The sequence below is a fragment of the Tenrec ecaudatus genome, chromosome 17 (assembly GCF_050624435.1).
Source record: "Tenrec ecaudatus isolate mTenEca1 chromosome 17, mTenEca1.hap1, whole genome shotgun sequence".
Lineage (NCBI taxonomy): Eukaryota > Metazoa > Chordata > Mammalia > Afrosoricida > Tenrecidae > Tenrec > Tenrec ecaudatus.
This window is the reverse complement of record NC_134546.1, coordinates 36,250,865-36,272,396: the sequence shown is the minus strand read 5'-3', so window position 1 is coordinate 36,272,396 and position 21,532 is coordinate 36,250,865. Positions and strand designations below refer to the sequence as shown.

General features: G+C 42.8%; 1 pseudogene; it reads left to right on the top strand.

The window, feature by feature from the left end:
• Positions 1–396, top strand: LOC142431109 (small ribosomal subunit protein eS25 pseudogene; annotated as a pseudogene).
• Positions 397–21,532: the final 21,136 nt, after the last annotated feature.

The window sequence follows — 21,532 nt, the reverse complement described above, 5'->3', positions numbered from 1 at the left end:
ATGCCGCCCATGGACGACAAGAAGAAGGATGCCGGGAAGTGGGTCAAGAAGGACAAAGACCCAGTGAACACATCTGGGGGCAAGGCCAAGAAGAAGAAGTGGTCCCAAGGCAAAGCTCGGGGCATGCTCAACAACCTGGTCTTGTTGGACAAAGCGACACCTGACAAGCTCTGTAAAGAAGTTCCCAACTATAAGCTTGTCAACCCAGCTGTTGTCTCTGAGAGCCTGAAGATTTGTGGTTCCCTGGCCAGGGCAGCCCTCCAGGAGCTGCTGAGTAAAGAACTTAGCAGCTGGTTTCAAAGCACAGAGCTCAAGAAACTGACACCAGGAACATCAAGGGTGGAGACGCCCAGCAGCCGGTGAAGATGCGTGAGCAGGTCCAACCAACTGTACATTTTGAACAATCAAATTTTATTAGCTCAAAAGAAAAACAAACGAATGGGTAAAATAGTGAGTATGCTGGTTATTACTTTTGAATTCGAAAGCATGCCTATTGAAAATTGATACTATAACGTTTTAATTACATTATTGAAGTTAAGATAAATATAAAACAGAGAAAGGCCCACCCACCATTTTACTATCCTAACCTAACATGCTAATAGTTTGATATATTTCCTTTCTATATATCATCCAGGTAATTTTTGCATACACAGTTTCATGCCCTCCCTTATTGTTACTTCGCATTAAGAAAGTTTTTCTGCCTTAAATGCTCAAAACCTTTTTTTCCCCCAAGCATTTGTTAAACTGTTATATTGTGTGGGATGCAATGGAAATGTAATAAAATAAGTTAATGAATGTAGTCTGATTTGATTCGTTTGGAAATAAAGACTAAATTATCAATAACTGAACTTCAGAGACAATCTGAATGACTTAAGTTGAACTATCCTATTCGTTTTCTGATGTTTACTTTTTATTTTTTGACTTTTAGTGAATTTACTGAGTTGTACAACTATCACCATTTTAAAATAATTCTTTTTTAAATTAATCATTTTATTGGGAGCTCGTGTAGATATAACAATCTGTAATTCAATTTGATCAACATAATTATATAATTGCTGCCACCATCAGTTTCAAATGATGCTTACTTTTTAATGTACTTGTACGTACCTGTGTTGTATATCATGTTACTTCATGAAATTAAATTTTCATGTCTTAGAAAACTTTAGTAATAACCTTTTCAGAACTGTAAAACATTTACTTCTTAAGCTTTACTTTTTTTGCATACAACAAAAAGAAAATAACAAAAAATCAAGCCTGTAAGATATTTTCATTTCTTCTTTATTTTGCCTCTGCCTTCCCATTCCAACCACCATCTTTTTTTAATCTTATACAATTTTGTCTTTTTGTGATTGACTAAATTTGTTCAGCATAAATATCTTCCAAATCTATCCGTGTCACAAGGTGTTGAACAGTTTCCTCATTAAGGATATGCAGTATTCCCTTGTATGTATGTGCCAAAGTTTATTGACCCATTTCTCCATCGAATGGCATTACCACAACAATTTGAAGTCCCATAAATTATTAGTTTGTATTTGTTAAGGGTAACGTACAGTATGAATGATAGAATGTTTCAAACAACAATGGCCTAAAGAAGATCAAAGTTTGTCATTCAATAAACATAGGAAAGTTAAGGCTGGCAAGATGGCATCATGACTTCTAGTGACCAACCAACAACCTAGTTGCCAATGAGTCAAGTCTGAATCAGAGCAGCCTGTGTAGGGCAAAGCACTGCCAGGCTTGATAGAGTTTTCAAGCTGGTAACTTTGTGAAAGCAGATCACCTTGTCTTTTATCCGATGTGCCCCTGATTGGACTAAAACCTTCAACTTTTGGGTTTGTAACCAAGTGCTTTGGGCCTTTTGCAACACCTGGAGACTCCCATCAGAGATGAGGGTCCCTGATTTTCCATCCTTAACCTTCACTTTCTACACTGACAACCTAAGTGACTGACGAGCCTCAACTAAAATGTCTACATTCAGTCAACAGAGAAAAGAGCAAGATGAGCATGGCCCCTCCCTTTTAGGGTGTTTCCTGGAATTTTCTCACACTGTATTTACTCATGTCCCATTAGCCAGAATTTAGGCATGTGGTTACATCTAACTGGTTACATCGAGTGGAAGGAAGCAGATACATGTGATCTTGATTCTACATCCCTCTGTACTACTACTATGCGTGGCTTTCAAGTTGATTCCAATTCATGGTTTCCCCGTGTGCTACAGAGCGGAACTGCCCCATGAACTAACTTCTGGGCTGTAAACTTTGTAGAAGAGGACAGTCAGTCTTTGCTGCTTTGTCACTCCTGGGTCTTCTTTTACTTCAAATAGAGGTTCTGCTACTGTAGATCCACATTCATATCCATTCCAAAGAAAGATGCTCCAATAGAATGTGGAAATTACTGGCAGTATCATTAATATTACATACCAGCAAAACTTTGCTAAAGATAATTTTTAAATGGCTGCAGCCATTCATCAACAGGGAGCTGTGAGAAACACAAGACAGATTCAGAAGAGGACATGGCACAAGGGCGATCAGTGCTGATGTCCGATGGATCTTGGCTGAAAGTAGAGACTACCAGAAAACGAGTCGCCTGTGTTCTATTAAATGTGCTAAGGCATTCAACTGTGCAGATCATAAAAACTATAGACAGCAGTGAGAAGCAAGGGAACTCCAGAGACCCTCACTGGGAGAATGTGGAAAGTATACATGGACCAAGAGGCAGTCTTTCAAACAGAACAAGGGAAGACGATGGGGTTGAATATTAGGAAAGGTGGGCGCCAGGGCGGTATCCTTTCACCAAACGCCTTCAATCTGTAGGCTGAGTAAATAGTCTGAGGTGCGAGACTGTATGAACAACATGGCATCAGGATTGGAGGAAGACTCATTAAGACCATCAACATGCAGATGAAATTACCTCGATTTCTGAAAATGAAGACAACTCGAGTGGACGAACTTACTGATGCAAGTGAAACATTACAGCCTTCACTAACAGATTACATATAAAAACATAGTAATGAAAATCCTCACAACTGGACTAAGGAGCAATGTTATAATAAACAAAAGAAGAGATTGAAGCTGCCGAGGATTTCCTTTTACCTGGATACACAGTCCATGCTCATGGCAGCAGCAGTCAAGAAATCAAATGAATAAAATAATAATTTTTTTAAAAAACACAAAAGAAATCAAATTACTTACTGCAATGGGCAAATTTGCTGCAAAAAATATTTTTCCCCTTAAAGTATTACAAAGCACAGATTTAATTTTGATGATTAAGGTGTGCCTGACCCAAACCATGGTGTTCTTGATCACCTCATATGCATGCCAAAATGGAACAATAAATAAGGAAAGCGAAAGAAGAATTGATGCATTCAAAGTGTGTTGTTGGCAAGGGGTAGTCAATATACCGCCCACTGCCAGAAGAACAAACACATCTGTGTTGGAAGACGTCCTACCAGAATCTTCCTGAGAAGCTGGGGTGGTAAGACTTTGTCTCACATACTGGGACTTTGGACATGCTATCTCGAGGCACCAGTCCCAGGAGAAGGTCAGGGAATGAGGAAGACCTTGGACATGATGAACTGACACCGAGGCTGCACTCAGGCAGCCTGTGAGGAGGGCGCAGGCTCCGGTAGCACTGTGCTCTTGTACATAAGGTCGCCACGAGTCAGAAGCAACTCTCTGGACGCCTGCTGCCCAACATCGGGCGCGAATTGCTTTTGGAGGACAGCTTGGCTTTTCTATGGAGCTGAATTCCTTTTCTTTTGAAATAAGAGCTAAGAAAGTCAATTTATTCCCTTGGTTTTATCTTTTTTGTATAGTGCTACCACACCAGAAACACCATTAGGTGATGGCTTTAGCTAGCAGAAATTTATTTGATCATTGTCTAGAAGGCTGGAAGTGCAAGTTCAGAGCACTGAGGCTGGGGAAAACTTTCCCTCTGTGCCAACACGAGAGAAGGCCTATGTCTTCTGTTTCTGCTTCCTGAGTCCTCAGAGAGCTCCGTGTGCTTGGGCATCTCACTCATCCCACCTCTCTTGTGTTTACTGGTTGAACCTCCTTTCTATTGATAAAGAGGCTAACTCAAGGCACATTCGACATTAATTCTACCTCCTTCACATAACAAAGACAGTTAATTTCCAAATGGGATCATCACTTCAAGGACATAGTTTAACCCCTGTTGTTGCTGTTAGGGTCTGACTCAGAGTGACCCTGTGCACACAGAAGGAAACACTGTGCCTGAGCCACTGCCAGTCCATCTCATGGAGGGCCTTCCTCTCTTTCGCTGCCCTCCTACTTTACCAAGCATGATGCCTCTCTCCAGGGACTGGTCTCTCCTGACAACATGTCCAAAATATGTGAGATGAACTCTTGCCATCCCTGACTTCAAGCAGCTCTCTAGTCTTACTTATTTCAAGACAGATGTATTTTTTTCTTCAGGAAGGAAAACACTGGTCCTTTCAATATTCTTCTCCAGCGCCACAGGATTCTTCTCCAGTCTTACTTATATTCCCTGTCCAACTTTCACATGCCTATGAGGCCCCTGGAAATACCATGGCCTGTGCCGCGTATAACTTAGTCCTCAAAGTAACACCTTTTCTTTTCAATACTATAGAGAGAGGTCTTGTGCAGCAAATTTACCCAATGCAAGGTATCTTTTAATCGCTTGACTCCTGCTTCCATGAGAACTGATTATGGATCCAAGCCAGACAAAATCGTTGACAACTTCAATCTTTTCTCAATCCATAGTCTCTCACATTTTGGACCCCTGGAGTACATGTCCTTGCTAAACATGTTCATACCATCATTAAAAAAAAAAAGCTAAAAGCAAACAAACAAGTTGCCATAGAGTCAGTGCTGGTGTATAGTGACTCCCTGTGGGTTTCTGAGACTGTAACTGTTTACGGGGGTAGAAAGCCCAGTCTCTCTCCCATGGTTGCAAACTGTCAAACAGGCAGATTGCAGCCCAACTCAGAGCGACTCTTCGAAACATAGGTTATTTATTGCCCCACCTTGCGATCCAGGAGACCATGGTCCCACCCATTGACACCAAGATGCCCTGCTTCCTGTGTTCCTTGCATGGTTCTGTTGATCTCCAGGGTGTTCCAGGGGTGACCCTTACTGGAGAGCAACAGATCAGCTCCTTTGAGCTGTTTCTGGCCTATAGCATACCAAGAGACAGACTGTGTATTTTTCTTTTCATCCTCTGTGCACTTCAGTCTAAGCTGTAGGTTTTTCAGTATGGTGGCTGGGTAGATCCATCAGTCACAGGCTTAATCTCTTTGATGAAAGATTATGTAACAACGTCCTTGCTGAACATTCTAAGACATGTGTCCTGAGTTTGTATAACAGACTATCCGGAATCCTCAAGTTCTGTCTTCTTTTTGCACGGTTTGAGTCTTTCCTCTTTGCCCTACATTTTACTGAGGCAAGGAGAAATCACATCACCCCATTAAGATTCTCTTCCCCTCCTCCCATTGAGATTCTTACTTTATTCTAGGCCCTCAACAGAATTGCCTTGGAAGCCCATAATTCTACTAATAATATCGTCCAGATAACCCAGGCTTTTACCATTAGGCACTTTACAATTCTTCCACCCTCTACTCATTACCCAGTTTTACAACTGATTCCACATTTTAGGTGTTTCTTAAAGATCCAGAGCCCTGGTGTCGAAGTGGGTTGTGTTTTGGACTGCCGACTGCAAGGTCAGCGGTTGGAATGAACCAATCACCCCTTGGAAGAAAGAAGAGGCTATCTGCTCCCATAAGGATTTCCAACAACTCACTTCCCTTGGGGGTTTCCGAGACTGTAACTCTTCGTGGGCTGCAGGACAGCTGGTGGTTCTGAACTGCTTGAACTGGGCAGCCCAGTACATCACCACCACAGCACCAGGGCTCCTCCAGCTTCAGAAGCCCAAAGGGGCACGCGACGCTGTCCTACAGGGTCGCTATGAGTTGGAATCCGCTCAATGGCAGTGTGTCTGGTTTGGTTTTCCAAGAGCAGCACCCCACTCTTGTAGGAGAACATCTGCCTTAATTATCTAGTACTGCTATAACAGAAACGCCCTAACTGGGTGGTTTTAACACACAGAAATTTATTTTTTCACAGTTTTAGGGGACAGAAGCCCTAATTTAGGGGACCAGCTGTAGGGGAAGGATTTATCTCTATCAGTTTGGGGGTAAAGTCCCTGTCTCTTCATGTTCGAGTCCCTTGGACATATCTTTGTGGCTTAGCATCAAGTCCCCCTCATCTACCTCTATATGTTTGTTTAATCTCAAAGGAGACTGACTCAAAGACACCCCACCCTAATCGTGCCTCATTCACATAACAAAGACAAGCGGCACTATAATCACAGACACTGTTGGTATTGGGTGCCATCAAGTCCTTTGCAGCTCACAGTCACCACAGTAGGACAGAAGGACACACCGCTGGTCCTGCACCAGCCTCAATTGCTTTTATGTTTGAGTCCATTATTGCAGTTCACTGGGTCCATCCATCATGTCAAGGGCCGTCCTCTTTTGGCTGCACCTCACTTTACTGAGCATGATGTCCTTTTCCAGGGACGGGTCTCTCCTGATAACATGTATAAAATGTGTGAGACAAAGTCTTGCCATCCTTGCCTCTAAGGAGCACTCTGGCCGTACCTCTTCCAAGACAGACTTGTTTGTTCTTTTGGCATCCCTGGTACATCCAATATTCTTTGCCAGCACAATTTAAACACATCATTTTTTCTCCAGTCTTCCTTATTCAACATCCAACTTCCACATGAACAGCTTGACTGAAACAGAGCCACCTTTGATTTTGTTCTAGAAACTTAAGTTAAATCACCATTGCCAAGACAGTTTCCTCTGGGAGGGTGGAGGGAAGGTGGGTTGGAAAGGGGGAGCTGATGACAAGGATCTACATGTGACCTCCTCTCTGGGGGACGGACAACAGAAAAGTGGGTGAAGGGAGACATCAGACTGGGCAAGATATGACAAAATAATAATTTATAAATTATCAAGGGTACTTGAAGAAGGGGTGAATGGGGAGGGAGGGGAAAAATGAGGAGCTGATGCCAGGAACTTAAGTGGAGAGCAAATGTTTTGAGAATGATGAGAGCAATGAATGTACAAATGTGCTTTACACAATTGATGTGTGTATGGATTGTGATAAGAGTTGTATGAGCCCCTCATAAAATGAGTAAAAACCAAACAATTAAAAAAAAACAGTTAGAAAATAGGATAGTGGAATTTTTCCCCAAAGTTCTTTTTCCCAAAAGTTTTTGAAAAAAAAAAGGTGGGGGGAACTATTGTCATAATTTATAGCAAGGATAACTGGAGAATATAGTTACTATTTCATAGCAACATTTCTCTCCACATAATTCCCATATTGATATTTTAATGAAAATGGACCTCAAAATTCTGCATTTTAGCGTGTCTATGCAAGTATTTATGCTATATTCTGAAATAAAAATATCAAACGATACAAAATTAAAATTTTTTGAATGATTATGGCAACAAATATACCAATGTGCTTGATACAATGGATGGATGTGTGGATTGTGATAAGAGTTGTAGGAGCCCCCAATAAAATGATTTTTTTTTTAAAGACAGTTTCCTCAGAGTCAGCATTCTAAACCTAGGTGCAGCGCCTCTATTTCTGGGGTTGTGTGACCATCCTTTCTGGAACGTCTGAACCCCTTGAATGGAAGAAGGGAGGGAAAATGAAGTCGGCATTCTGGAGGAAGGAGTTGGAAGGTTTCCTCCAGAGTGACTGTGAACCCGCTGTTAACCCAGGAAGACATCAGTCAACCGGTGTATAAACTGGCCTGGACACTCAGCATTTGAAATTATTTGAATTTGTGACTCATTCATTAAAAATGAGTAGAAAAAAGTCTACTCGCAGAAATTCTTGTGCCTTAAGGGTCTTCTCAGGAAATAAAAGACAGTGCTCCTGAAAGTGGGTAAGAGTCAGCTTTCCCATGACTACCTGAGGCAAGAACACTATAATTTGTCAGCTAGGCTTGACCGCCCAGTCGTGGTCACAGCCTCAACAGCATCAGAGACTGGGTGAAGCCATGGTTATGGAGTAATAGCTGGCGCTAAGAATAAAACAGACTCATAACTGGAAGGGTCTCAATTATCCTTTTGTGAGTCAGACTCGTCATTCCGGTTTGCCCATTATGGAGTCGAGATAGCGCCCTGCTCACACCGGCTCTCACAGATTGTAACCTCTCTCTTAGACGCTGAACGCTTCCCCAGGATCTTATTTATTGAGAGAAAACGAACCGTTTGTTCTTGCTCGAGCGCATTTTATGGTGTGTCCACACTCTCGGAAGCAGAAGCTTGAATGGCTTCGTTCTGGCCTCTGAGAAGCTTCTCATGTAGGAGATTAACCAAAGAGGCCGGGCAGAGTAACTAGAACTGGGTCCTATGGGAGTAGAGAGGAAAACAAGCATGCTGGGCTGATCAGGAAAGTTTCCATTGAGACTTCAAACTGGGCCTTGACCTTGACGAGGACATACATACAATCACTGCCAGGATAGGATGCAGGTCATTCACATTAGTTTTCTATCGCCCTGTAGTCAATGAGCCCTGCTGGTTCTGTTGGTCAGTGCTCAGCTGCTGATCCAAAGGTGGGCCTTTCAACAGATCAGCAACACTCTGTAGTCCAAAGAGGCAGCGAGGTGGTTCTGCCAAGATTACACCCTTGCCAATCCTCTGGAGGAGAGTTCTCTTTTCCCTATAGGGTGGTTATGAGTCAGCATTGACTTGCTGACAAGGGGATGACAGGCCTACCATGGCGATACTGGGCGTTCAGTTCCACAGACGACTGCAATGAAGTGAAAATTGCAATAAAGTGAGTCAGACACATTTTTGGTTTCGTTTCCAAAAGCACATGAAAGTTAGGTTTACACTCTACTGTTGTCTATTACGTTGGCAGTAGCAGTACCAGTAAAATGTCTTTGAAGTATTGTGAGAATAGGGCACCGGGTCATAAAATGAGGGCATGCTGTAGAGAAATGACATCGATAGCCTGGCTGGACGCAGAGTTGCCACAGACTTTCAGTTTGTACAAAAATGCATTCATGGCAAAGCAGAAATGCAATAAAACCAAGTATGCCAACAAATGAGCACACACTTAGCAGCCTGATACAACATTCCGCTATGAACTCATGTTCTGTAGCGCAGAAGTCTGGGCACGCTCAACTGAGCTCTTGCATGGAATCTCACAAGGTCAAAATCAAGGTGTTGGCCAGACCAGGCTCTTATCTGGAAACTATGACAAAGAATCTGCTTCTAAGCTCCTTCAGGTTGTTGGCAGAATCCAGTTCCTTGCTGAGTATCAGCCAGGGGTCACTCTCTCTGTTTCTAGAGGCCACTCACATGCCTTCTCATGTGGTCTCCTCCATCTTCCAAGCCAACAATGGCATATTGAGTCTTATGTTTCAAATATCTCTTTCTCTACTGCTTCCAGCTAGAGAAATGGTTCAAACCAGCGGTGCTCACACTTTTTCAGCATGTGAGCTACTTATGAAACGATCAAGTCAAGATGATCTACCAACTACAAAAATGCAAAACATATATTTTAATTTATGTATTTATTCATAAATGCATTGAGAATTCTTTATATGTACAATGCATGCTTATGTTCCTTGCATAACCGCATGAGTCCATATTGCACAACACAACACAATTAACTATGTACATCTTTTGTCATTACCTGAGTTTACTCTGATGACTTGTACTGAATGGAATGAGCCAGGGATGCATAGTCCGGACAGTAGCTGCTGACAGCCAGCCTCAAGCACACTTCCAAATGATCGTCAGTCATGGTGGAACGGTACTTGGACTTAATGATCTATATGGGGGAAAAGGCTGACTCACATAAAGAAGTAGAGCCAAATAATGCAGTCAAGGAGGTAACACATTTTCTCATGTTTGGGTACTTTCCCTCTGCGAGTAAGTTTCAGAACTGTTCATGTGCTCTGGACTTCAGCTGAAAATCAGCATGTAGTGTCAAAATCTCCCACTCTGTATGAGAGTGATATGTTTTTGTCTTCTTACTTGGTCCAGCTCCACCACTCATTTTAATACCTTTTCTTAAGTTTAAGAGAAAAAAAAAACAAGGTCTAAAGATTGGCGATAACTCAGCTTGTCAGTTTTGCTGCACTTAATGCAGTTGTTTGCACATGTGTTTGGGACCTAAGATTGCATCTGATTGGCTGCTCTGTAGATCAATTAAGTGATGCCATGCGATGTACCCACACTACATTTGAGATCGACTAGTAGATCACGATCAACATATTGCGCGCCGCTGGTTTACACCTTCATCCTCTTAAAGGGCTCGCCTGGGCATCTTAAGGTTGACTGCCTTGGGACTTTAAATAGCTGCAAAAGTCCTTCACAGCAATATCTAGATGAGTGTTTGGTGGAAACGCCAGGGGAAGGGACTCTTGGGAGCCATCGTTTAAAATTCTGTGAACCGCATGTCTATTCTGGGAACCTATCTTAAGGCGTTTTTCAATGAGCTTATTAATTAAGTATCATGTATCTACTGACCAAAGGAGCCCTGGTTAAACACAGTGGGTAAGTGCTCAGCTGCCACACAAAAAGTTGGTCGTTCAAACACATGCAGCCGCTCCACAGGAGAGAGACCTGGTGATGTGTTGTCATGAAGATCACAGCTGAAGAGACCCTATGGGAAAATTCAACTCAGTCACATGAGTCAACTCAAGGCAACGAATGTATAAGGGTGCTTTACTCAATTGATGTATGTATGGATTGTGATAAGAGTTGTATGAGCCCCAATAAAATGATTTATTAAAAAAAAAGTCAACTCAAGTGCACCTAACAACAATGCCCATTGACGGCGCACTAAATCTGTGCTAGATTGTTGTAAAGCTGAGCATTTTCAGGTGCTTCCAAATTTAGAGTCTACCCAAGGCTAACAAATGGAAAACGTCAAGTATTTCCAATAGAACACATTTAATCTGTCTCTATGAAGACGTGGCTTTGTTTGTTTCTTATGCCAGTGAAGCTATTTTTCTAAAGAAATACATATATGTTCTTCTTTCCTTCTCTATCTTTGTCATTCCTGGTTCTCAAATATCACATCTGGCATCACATTTCCCTGGGGAATTTGGATAAGGCTCCGATTCCTCCTGCTTGCTCCTATCCGATGGGATCCCTGTGACTCAGGCTAGGCTAGGTGGGTGGGGTACAGGATAGGCGTCTGCACTTTTCTTCTTTAAAAAAAAAATCATTTTATTGGGCCTCATCCAACTCTTATCACAATTCTTACATACATCAATTGTATAAATTTGGGGTTTTTTTAAGACGTGTTATAACAGAATTATGTTGTATGTTGCTCTTTAAACTATGTCTACACATGTCTGCCTCATTCACACTCACTTCTGCCACACTCATTCCATTGGTGGGTGATTGCCGTCATAAGAAATAATTCTTATTTTCAAATTTTCATCCATGATGGTCTCTTCTCTGTCTCTCCCACACGATTGCTCTCTCCAGCTTCTGGGCCTTTCACACATGTGGAGACTTTTCTCACCATTACACCTATTAAACATTTCGCCCAGACTTCCAAACTCGGCTCCATTCCTGCTTTCTCCATGTCTCCTGATCAGACTGGCAGCATTTTTCCCCCTACAAAAGCTTTTCTGCACAAAAGGAAGACAGAGACATAGAAAATCCAAAGCTTCTACAGGAAAAGTTACTGGAACAGGACCGAGTGACAGAAGAGGTCAGCAAAGGGAAAGGGTACAAGGTTCACAGACAAAGGTACTTGAGAGAACTCTGAAAAGAAGCATTTCTTTTTGAGGAAAATAGCTTTTATAATAATTTAAAAACTCACTGCCATCATGTCGATTCCAACTCATAGCAACCCTAGATGACAAACTATTACTGTGAGATGGACTCTTGTTCTAGTTTCTGCTTTTGTTTTGTTTACATTTTTATTGGCACCTAATCCACATATCTTATAACTCAATAATTCCATCATTCAATCATATCAAGAAGAATTATACAATAATTACCCCAATCAATTTTAAAACATTCCCCTCCTTCCTCCCATGGTGAACTTTTGATAAGTTATAGATTATTATTTTTCATATCTTAAACATCATCCATCACCCTTTACCACTTTTCTGTTGTTTGTCCCCCTGAGAGGGGGCTATAGGTTGATCCTTGTGATCGATTCTCCCTTTCTCCCCCCACCCTCCCCTAATCCTCCTGGTATTTCTACTCTCATTGTTGGCCCTGAGGGATTTATCTATCCTGGATTCACTGTGTTGTGGGCTCTTATCTGTAGCAGTGTGCATATTCTTGTCTAATCCAATTTGTAAGGTAGAATTGAGGTCATGATAGTGGGGGGGAAGGAAACACCAAAGAACTAGAGTAAAGTTTTGTGTGTTTCATCCGTGCACCCTGATGGGTTCCTCTCTTTCCTGCGACCCCTCTGTGAGAGGATGTACAATTGTCTACAGATGGGCATTGGGTCTCCACTCCATGCCCCCCACCCCATTCACATTGGGTACAATTTTGTTCTAGGTCTTAGATGCCTGACACCTGATCCCATCAACACCGTATGATCACACAAGCTGGTGTGCTTCTTCCATGTGGTCTTTGTTGCTTCTGAGCTAGATGGCCACTTGTTTATCTTCAAGTCTTTAAGACCCCAGATACAATATCTTTTGATAGCTGGGCACCATCAGCTTTCTTCACCACATTTGCTTATGCTCCCATTTTGTCTTCAGCGATTGTGTCAGGAAGATGTGCATCACAGAATGCGGGATTGTAAGAACAACGTGTTTTGTGTTGAGGGAGTACTTGAGTTGCGGCCCAATGTCCATCTGCAACCTTAATTCTTAACATATAGATATGAGTACATAGTTCTATTCCCCTCTTATTGTATATATATTTATATATGTACATACCTGTATTTAGACCTCTATAAATGTCCTTTGTCTCCTGGTTCGTTCCTCTATTTCCTTTTACTTTCCTCTTGTCCCACCATCATGTTTGGCCTTCATTCGGGTTTAATAATTCCTCGCTGCTACATTTTGCTTGATTAAGTCCTGCTAAGCAGTCTAAGCCATTCTCTCCATTGATTTTAGTTCACTTGTTGTTGCCTTGTCCTTGGTTGGTTCCCCACCCCTCTTCCTTTCTCCCATCTCCCCTTCTCCCATATGTCCCCAGAACCACTGGTCCCATTCTTTTCATCTCTGAATTATTTATCCTGCCTATCTTATCTAGCTAGACATGCAGATACATTAATAAGCACAAAAACCAGGCAACGCCAAATAAAACAACAAAGGAAGGCAAGACCAACAAAATAATAAAAAGCAACAACAAAACCAACAACAAAAAGAAGGCCACTGACAAAAATGGAAAAGCCTATAAATAGTTCAAGGTCTGTTTGTTGGTCTTTACGAGTGTTTTCCATTTGAGTCTGATGGAGTGCCACATTCTGTCTCCAAAGTCTATTTTTGGTATTCCCCGGGAACTTCATCTCTTTGCTCCCCTGGCTGCTCTGTTGCATGCCCTTACTGTTCTGCCCCAGCATGATGGGGTCAGATTGTGCACAATTCCTCGACTGTGTCTCCACTGTTGCCCCCACAGTGCTCTATGGTTTAGTGAGGGACATCGTGTCTCGTGGTGGGGCTGGCGCTATGGTCCTCTCTGTGCATTGTCTACTGCGAGCAGGAACATAGTCCTGGGGGCTAGGTTGGCCAGGATGTCCTCCCCTCCCTCTCCATCCCTTTTCGTTTCTCCCGTGTGCTCTAACCAGACACGCCCCTCTCCCCAATCTGTACCACAGTGCTGGCCTCTGAAGTGCATTCTTCTGAGAGGGTGGGGTGGGGGGGTGCCCATATAGTTGGAATTGGGGCTGGCCCAAGACAGACTCTTTATGGGAGTAGAAAACTTCATTTTTCTCTCACGATGCAACTGGTAGCTTAGAACGACTGTCCTTGCAGTCAGCAGCCCAGGGCCTCATCCACTATGCCCCCCAGAGCTCTTCTCGTTTGTGATAGCCCCTTCCAAAATGAAACTACCGAGGAAGAAATTGAACCAGGGACATAAAAGACATATACAAGGAAAACTACAAAACAGTACAGGAAACCAAAAGAGACCCAAATAAATGGAAAAACTTACCATGTCCTTGACTTGGAAGACTTAACATTGTAAAAATGCCAATGGTATCCAAAGTGACCTACAGATCCAAGACACTCTAATCCATATGTGCACATTTTAAAACCATTTTTTAGAAACAAAGTTTCCGACTTTGTATGGAAAGGAATGAGAACCCAAATCGCAAAAGCATTATTGAAGGACAAAGTAGGAAGCCTCACACTGCCCGATATCAAAACATACACAGCCTAGGACTGGTACCATGACAGCCACGTAAACCAACGACACAGAACTGAGAATCCAGAAGTAAACCCATCCAGTTGTGGACAGTTGGTCTTTGACAATGGGTTGAAGACCATTTAACAAATGATCCTGGAAAAAGTAGTTAATTATTCCCAGAAAAATGAAACAGGATCCCATGCCATACTCAAAAACTAACTCCAGATGGATCAAAGACCTAAAACTATAAATTTCCTGGAACACAGCATAAAGGACAAACCTATGGATACTAATTGTGTTAGCCTGGGTACTTTGGAGAAACAAATCCACAAAAACTCATGTATAAGAGAGTTTTGCATAAAGGGTAAGTGCACATCAAGAAAACATCCCAATCCAGTGCTGCCCAAGCCAACAAGTCCAACATTAACCCCTATGTCTGACACCAATCCACAACGTCCTCTACCATCTCACAAAACAGACACAATCATGCTGACTGCAGGAGGAAAGCCGAGTCAGTGAATGTGTAAGCATCTCAGTGCTGGCAGGGGTCTCCAGCCTGAAAGTAGAAAACCTACAGAGTGTCTGATACCAGTATGGATAGCTTTGACCAGAGACACACTAGGAAGTCCCAGACAGAATGGAAGTAAAATACTGAATGAGTTAGTTTATTGTGCCAACCTGGCTGATAAACACATGTGGGGTTAATTGAAGGGTGGAGGGATAAATGGCTCGGTGAGCCTCGCCTTCAAGTTCTCAGATCTCTTGCTTTGTGATGGTTGGACCAGGGCTCAGCTTCTTTAGCCAGTTCCCTGATTCAGCTGGCAAGGCTCACTTCCTGTAAGACATCACCAAGGCGAAGTCACATGAACCTACCCCAATGCAGCCTGGGTGCTGGAGCAGCCATGTGGAGATCCCTGCCAGTGCTGAGATGCTTACACGTTCACGAATTTGACTTTCCTCCTGCAGTCAGCGTCATAGGGTGTGTTTTGTGAGATGGAGGATTTTGTGGATTGGTTTTGGACATATGTGTTAATGTTGAACTTGTGGGCTTGGGCAGCACTGGGTTGGGATGTTTTCTTGATGTGCACTTACCCTTTATAGAAAACTCTCTCTCATACATATGAGTTTCTGTGGATTTGTTTCTCCAAAGTACCCAGACTAATACACTGAACAACTCAAAATCATAAAAAAATAGACCAGACTTACTGGACTAAAAGGGCCTAGGGGAAGTCTATCATCCTACGGAATGTGAGGGGAAATTCTGGATGTATTCCCACCAGAAACCGTGAACGCTTTGTTTCCCCTCTTTTGCCTTGACACAGAGAACTATGATCTTCTCAGCTTGGCACAAGCCGGGGGCCAGATGACCTCTCCATTCCCACAGTACCCGGTCCATGGCAGGAACTGGGATGCTTTCCATCCTAGCCACTCCAGTCATTTGCACATACTAAATGCTCATGAACATTTGCAGAGTGACCTGGGTCAGAAGGCTTCTTTCTTTCGCCTGTCTGTCCTTTTCCTTCGTACTTTGGCAGACTTCTTGTCTGTGGGATCCTGAGGCATAATGGACTTTGCTCGATCTTCCTTCCTCCACACAAAGAAGAGAATCCTCTCTGATGAGTGAATTTTGTGTTAGGCAATTGACCCATCCTGAGAATGACTTCAGTGACTGTACTTTTAAAGGGCAGCTTCTGCCTCCTTTCCCCCCTCCTCCTTTGCATCTTGACTCTGAAGTCACAGTGCCGAATTTAGGCCACCATCATAATATCTACCCACAGCAAGCTGAAGTCAGCGAGAGCAAGCACTGCTCCAGATGAAGGGGCAGAAGCCCAAGAAACGCGCATCCATTCCTCCCTTCCTTCTTGCCTGCTGTCCCCACGCCCTGTTGTGATGCTCAAGTACAGTGCAGAGAACGCAGGTTGGAATGCACTTATTCCCTGCAGGACTATTTTAATCTACTTTTAAAGCATAAGAGGAACTGCAGGTTCCAGTCTCCCTCCCTGGAATAGAGGGAGCCTCCCATCTATTGGCGTTATTAGCTTTTCAGCGGAAATCACAAAAACAAGGAATCGGAAGAGTTAAGTGCTTGCAGAACGGCCTGTCCTCATTACTTGTGCGAAATCCCCACTGTATCACCGGAACAGCAAGTTAAATCAATAGAGACTTGGGCTGCTCGTTTCCAAAATGGAAGAGATGATTGAAGTGGAATAGTCCACGTTGCTTCTCAGTCCATGGGGAACGGAAGTCCCCTTCCATATTAGGGCTGTTTTTCCTTTTTTAACAGTTAGTTCCAAAAAGCTCTTGATCTAATTTATAAAATGCACTGCTTTCTTTTTCTTCTTTCAGGAAAATGCCTTGTTGACACAAAAGCTTTGGATTTGTACAGCACCTTCTCCAGGGTATGGCCCAGGTGTGTCCAGGTGAAGGGTGAAGAGGGCAAGGTGGGGTTGGACAGGGGGAGATACATAAAGGTCAGGACCAGGCAGACCAATTGCTGGTTAGGGTTTTTTTATTTTATTTAATCTCTTTTTCTGTGTTGTGCACCTGAAAGTGGGTGGGAGAAGATGATACTGGACATTTTACTACTCCAAACCCAAACCAAACGCACTGTCAGTGGTGACTTCTCGCGGCCCTCTACGCCAAGGTAGAACTGTCCCTGTGAAGTCCTGAGACTGTAACTCTTTTTTTCTTTTTAAAGATCATTTTATTGGGAGCTCGTACAACTCAGCACAATCCATCCATCCTTCAATTGTATAAAGCACATTTGTACATTGTTACCCTCATCATTCTCAAAACATTTGCTCTCTACGTAAGCCCCTGGCACCAGCTCCTCATTTTCTCCTCCCTCCCCACTCCCCCGAGACTGTAACTCTATGGGAGTAGAAAGCCCCATCTTTCTCCCAATGAGCAGCTGGTGGTTTTGAACTGCTGACCTTTAGGTTAGCAGCCCAACGTATAACCACTATGCCACCAGGGCTCCTTCTGACTACTCCAGGACCCTTTTTAAATATTGGTCCGGTCAAGTCTGAGAAAGAGCCTGTTTGCATTGCTTACACTCATAACCAATTACTAGTTTGCAGGGACCGGTGAGGACTCAGGGAATTAAACAAAGTGATCATTTTCATCGCAAGTCGCTTCACAATGCTGGCTCCTGGTTGACTTTTACAGAGCATGATGACATCCATTGAAGGGAGAACGAGTCATCTTTTGCAAATAAAGGTCAGCTGAATCTAATGTCTTTCAAAAGTTTCTCTTTCATATTTTCTCACTCTTATTTTATGACTTCTTCCAACTATGAGTGGGCTACAACAAGCTAGGGATTTCTCTTACCTAAAAAAATTCTGTAAATTTGTAGAATGGCCATGAGCTCCAAGTCATAAGCTGCCATGTCTGAGTTAAATGGTTTTAATATCTTTCCAAAGCACAAGAGGACAGGAAGGTATATGGGGGATGAGGAGGGAGGCATTACAATTGATTGCGATGATGTCTGTACAACTCCTTTAAAAGGCGATTTACGAGGCAAATCACTAAAGGGGTGTAAGGGAAGCACACCAGCAAGGGGAGCAGAACAAGGAAGTCCCAATAGACTTTGGGGCCAGGGCGTGGCATCCCATCAGACTCCACCAGAAAGCACTCCTAAAGGTCAACAAACAGACCTTGAACTATTTACAGGCTTTCCTTTTTTGTGTGTCATTGGTTTTTTGTTTTTGTTGTATTGTTTTATTTTGTTGTCTTGGTTTTGTACATATTATTATCTCTGCAGGTCTACCTAGATAAAATAGGCGGGATACACAATCTGGAGGAGAAAACAACAGACAGTTCCAGGGGGACATGAGAGATGGGGGAGTGGGGGAAAGGAAGTGGTGTTAACAAACCCAGGGACAAAGGAACAACAAGTGATCCAAAATCCGGTGGCAAGAAGGGTGTATGAGGCGTGGTAGGGCTTGATCAAGGGCAATGTAACCGAGAAGAATTACTGAAACCCAAATGAAGGCTGAACATGCCAGTGGGACAAGAGGAAAGGAAAAGGAAATAGAGGAAAGAACTAGGAGGCAAAGGACATTTATAGAGCTCTAAATACAGCCATGTGCATATGTAAATATATCCATATATGATTATAGGGAAATAGATCTATGTGCATATATGTATAGGTTTAGTATTAAGGTAGCAGATGACCATTGGGCCTCCACTCAAGAGGGCCTCAATGCAAGAACACTTTTTTCTATTAAACTGGCATCCTATGATGCTCTCCTCCCGACATGATCACTGAAGACAAAGTGGGTGCATAAGCAAATGTGGTGAAGAAAGCTGATGGTGTCCAGCTATCAAAAGATATAGCATCTGGGGTCTTAAAGACTTGAAGATAAACAAGCGGCCATCTAGCTCAGAAGCAACAAAGCCCACATGGAAGAAGCACACCAGCCTGTATGATCATGAGGTGTTGGAGGGATTAGGTATCAGGCATCAAAGAACAAAAAATTATATCATTGTGTTAGAGGGGGAGTGCAGAGTGGAGACCCATCTGTAGGCAACTGGATATCCTCTTAGGGAAGGGTCGCGGGGAGGAGATGAGCCAGTCAAGGTGCAGTGTAGCAACAATGAAACATATAACTTTCCTCTAGTTCTTTAATGTTTCATTCCCCCCATTATCATGACCCCAATTCTACCTTACAAATCTGGCTAGACCAGAGGATGTAGACTGGTACAGCTAGGAACTGGAAACACAGGGAATCCAGGACAGATGAACCCCTCAGGACCAGTGGTGAGAGTGGAGATACAGGGAAGGTGGAGGGAAGGTGGTGTAGGAAGGGGGAACCAATTACAATAATTTACATATAACCCCTTCCCTGGGGGACAGACAACAGAAAAGTGGGTGAAGGGAGACATGGGACAGTGTAAGACATGACAAAATAATAATAATTTTTAAATTATTAAGGATTTGTGAGGGAGGGGAGGGAGGGAGGTGGAAAAAATGAGGAGCTGATACCAAGGGCTCAAGTAGAAAGCAAATGTTTTGAGGATGATGGCAGCAACTGTACAAACCTGCTTGACACAATGGATGGATGGATGGATTGTGATAAGAGTTGTATGAATCCCCAAAAAGTGATTAAAAAAGAAAAAGAAAATGAAAGAAACTAAAAATAAGCGATTTAACCATGAAGTATATGATATGTGAATATTCTATCAAGAAAACTACTAAAAACAAAAACAAACCTGACTTATGGTTACCATAGGTGAAGGAGAAAGAGTTTGTGCTTAGGGGACATTGAGTTTATTTTAATGGTGGCATAACCATTTGGAAAGGGATATCAATAATGATTGTACAACATGAAGGATATAATCAATGGCACTGAATTATGCATATAGATGTTGCTGAATGTGATAATGTTTTGCTGTGCATATTTTTGCCACAATTAAAAAAATAATAACACAAATAACAGGGAGCACAAGAAGAAAGTATTCCGAGGTTGATTGTGGTAATGCTTGTACAACTTTTCTTGATATGATTGAACTATTGAATTGTATGTGGATGCAGTGCCAATTAAACTGTTTAAAAAAATAAAAGAAAGAAAGTGGATTACCTACGGACAGCGCAGGCAGTGGAAGTCCCCTTTAGGGGCTTGCTAGCGTGTGGCCTTGATGGAGACCATCTTAACTGTGGGTCTCAAGGTCATGAGTCAAGCCCTAAGTACCTTGGTCAGAAGGTCCTGGGCTAATTTTCTAAGTTCTGCTATTGTGGTCTTGTTCTCACTTGTACAGTCTTGCCTGAAAACATGGTGTATTGATCTGTTGCCAGTCATGGATTTGTGATAATTTACTTTGTGTTCCAAGCCTTATTTAGACAGCTCTGTGGGCGTGAATTCTCAGGCGCCATTATGACCTTGCAGTAGTGGTGTCACCCTCATCCAGATCATTTGTCTTTGTCCTTTTGGAAACTCAACAAATGTACCTGAGAGTTGGAAGAAGCAAAAGGAAGTGGACAGCTTCCCACTGAAGAAGACAGAAATGAGCGCAGTGGGTGTATCCATCACCCCATCATCTCTCAAAGGCTCCCCGCTTCATAAAGAGCAAGGAGACTCTTCCAGTGAGGGGCCGGAGTAGTCCGTGGTTGGACTTCTATTGGCTACTGGCAAGATCAGTAGTTCAAAACCATCAGCCACTCTGAAACACGGGGCCAGTCCTACCCTTCTCTATAGCTTTCTCAATGGCAGCGAGTTTGGTTTGGGGGTATCCCTTTTCGTATCCCTTCTCTTTTGACTTGGGAACATGGCCTCACCCAGCATGCCTCACTTCGAAGTTTTTAGAACAGAACTGCAGGCTTTCGGCAGATGCCACTGGGGCTGAGCTGTTATAGCCCGAGGGTGCTTCTCTTTCTCTCCAGCCGGGGAAAGTAGGGGTAGAGGGGAGACTGCAGAGACTGACAGAATGGAAAAATGGAACACCAGAATTTGTTCTCAAGGGAGACTGGCTGTGGAATCCTTTAAATTAGAAATCTTTCCTCCCTCCCTTTTTTTTTTAATGTGTTAGGAATCCCTATTGCCTTGATTGGCTTTGGGTGTGGTGCTTTCCAACAGGGGAGGATTGGTGGAATTCTTATAGCCCTGTAATTCCACTTGTGATGAGGTAGAATTAAAGCTGAAATGTGAGTTCATAAATTGCCCAGTCGGTAAATAATAGAGTATAATTCTCTTCCACAAAGTTGGAGATGAAATCATATTTAAAGCTGTAACCCTCTGCCTGCAATGATTTACTTTGAGAATTGAGGACAATTAATATTTTGGACAATTTTATTCTATTCCAGGTCAAACTTTACATAGACAATTAAGTGCTCATTTAACCATTTTCATACAGCCTCATGACATTGGTTATAATTTTCACACCAGGCCAGCATGCTGGCTCGGATCCCCGCTGGTGTAGCTGTTACAAGGCTAGCAATTCGAAACTGCCAGCCACTTCTTGGGAGAAAGATGAGGTTTTCTACTTCTATAAACAGTCTTGGAAACTCACAGAGGCAGTTCTACCCTGTTTATTAAGGTCACTGTGACCTGGTTTCAATTTGATAACAAACAAACAAAAAATCCACCCACAGATTGCAGTCCAAGGCCTAACCCACTAGAGCCACCAGGGCTCCCTTAGATTTGCTGGTACTGATTTTTGTTTGTTTGTTTTGATCAGCATCCTCTTCGGTTT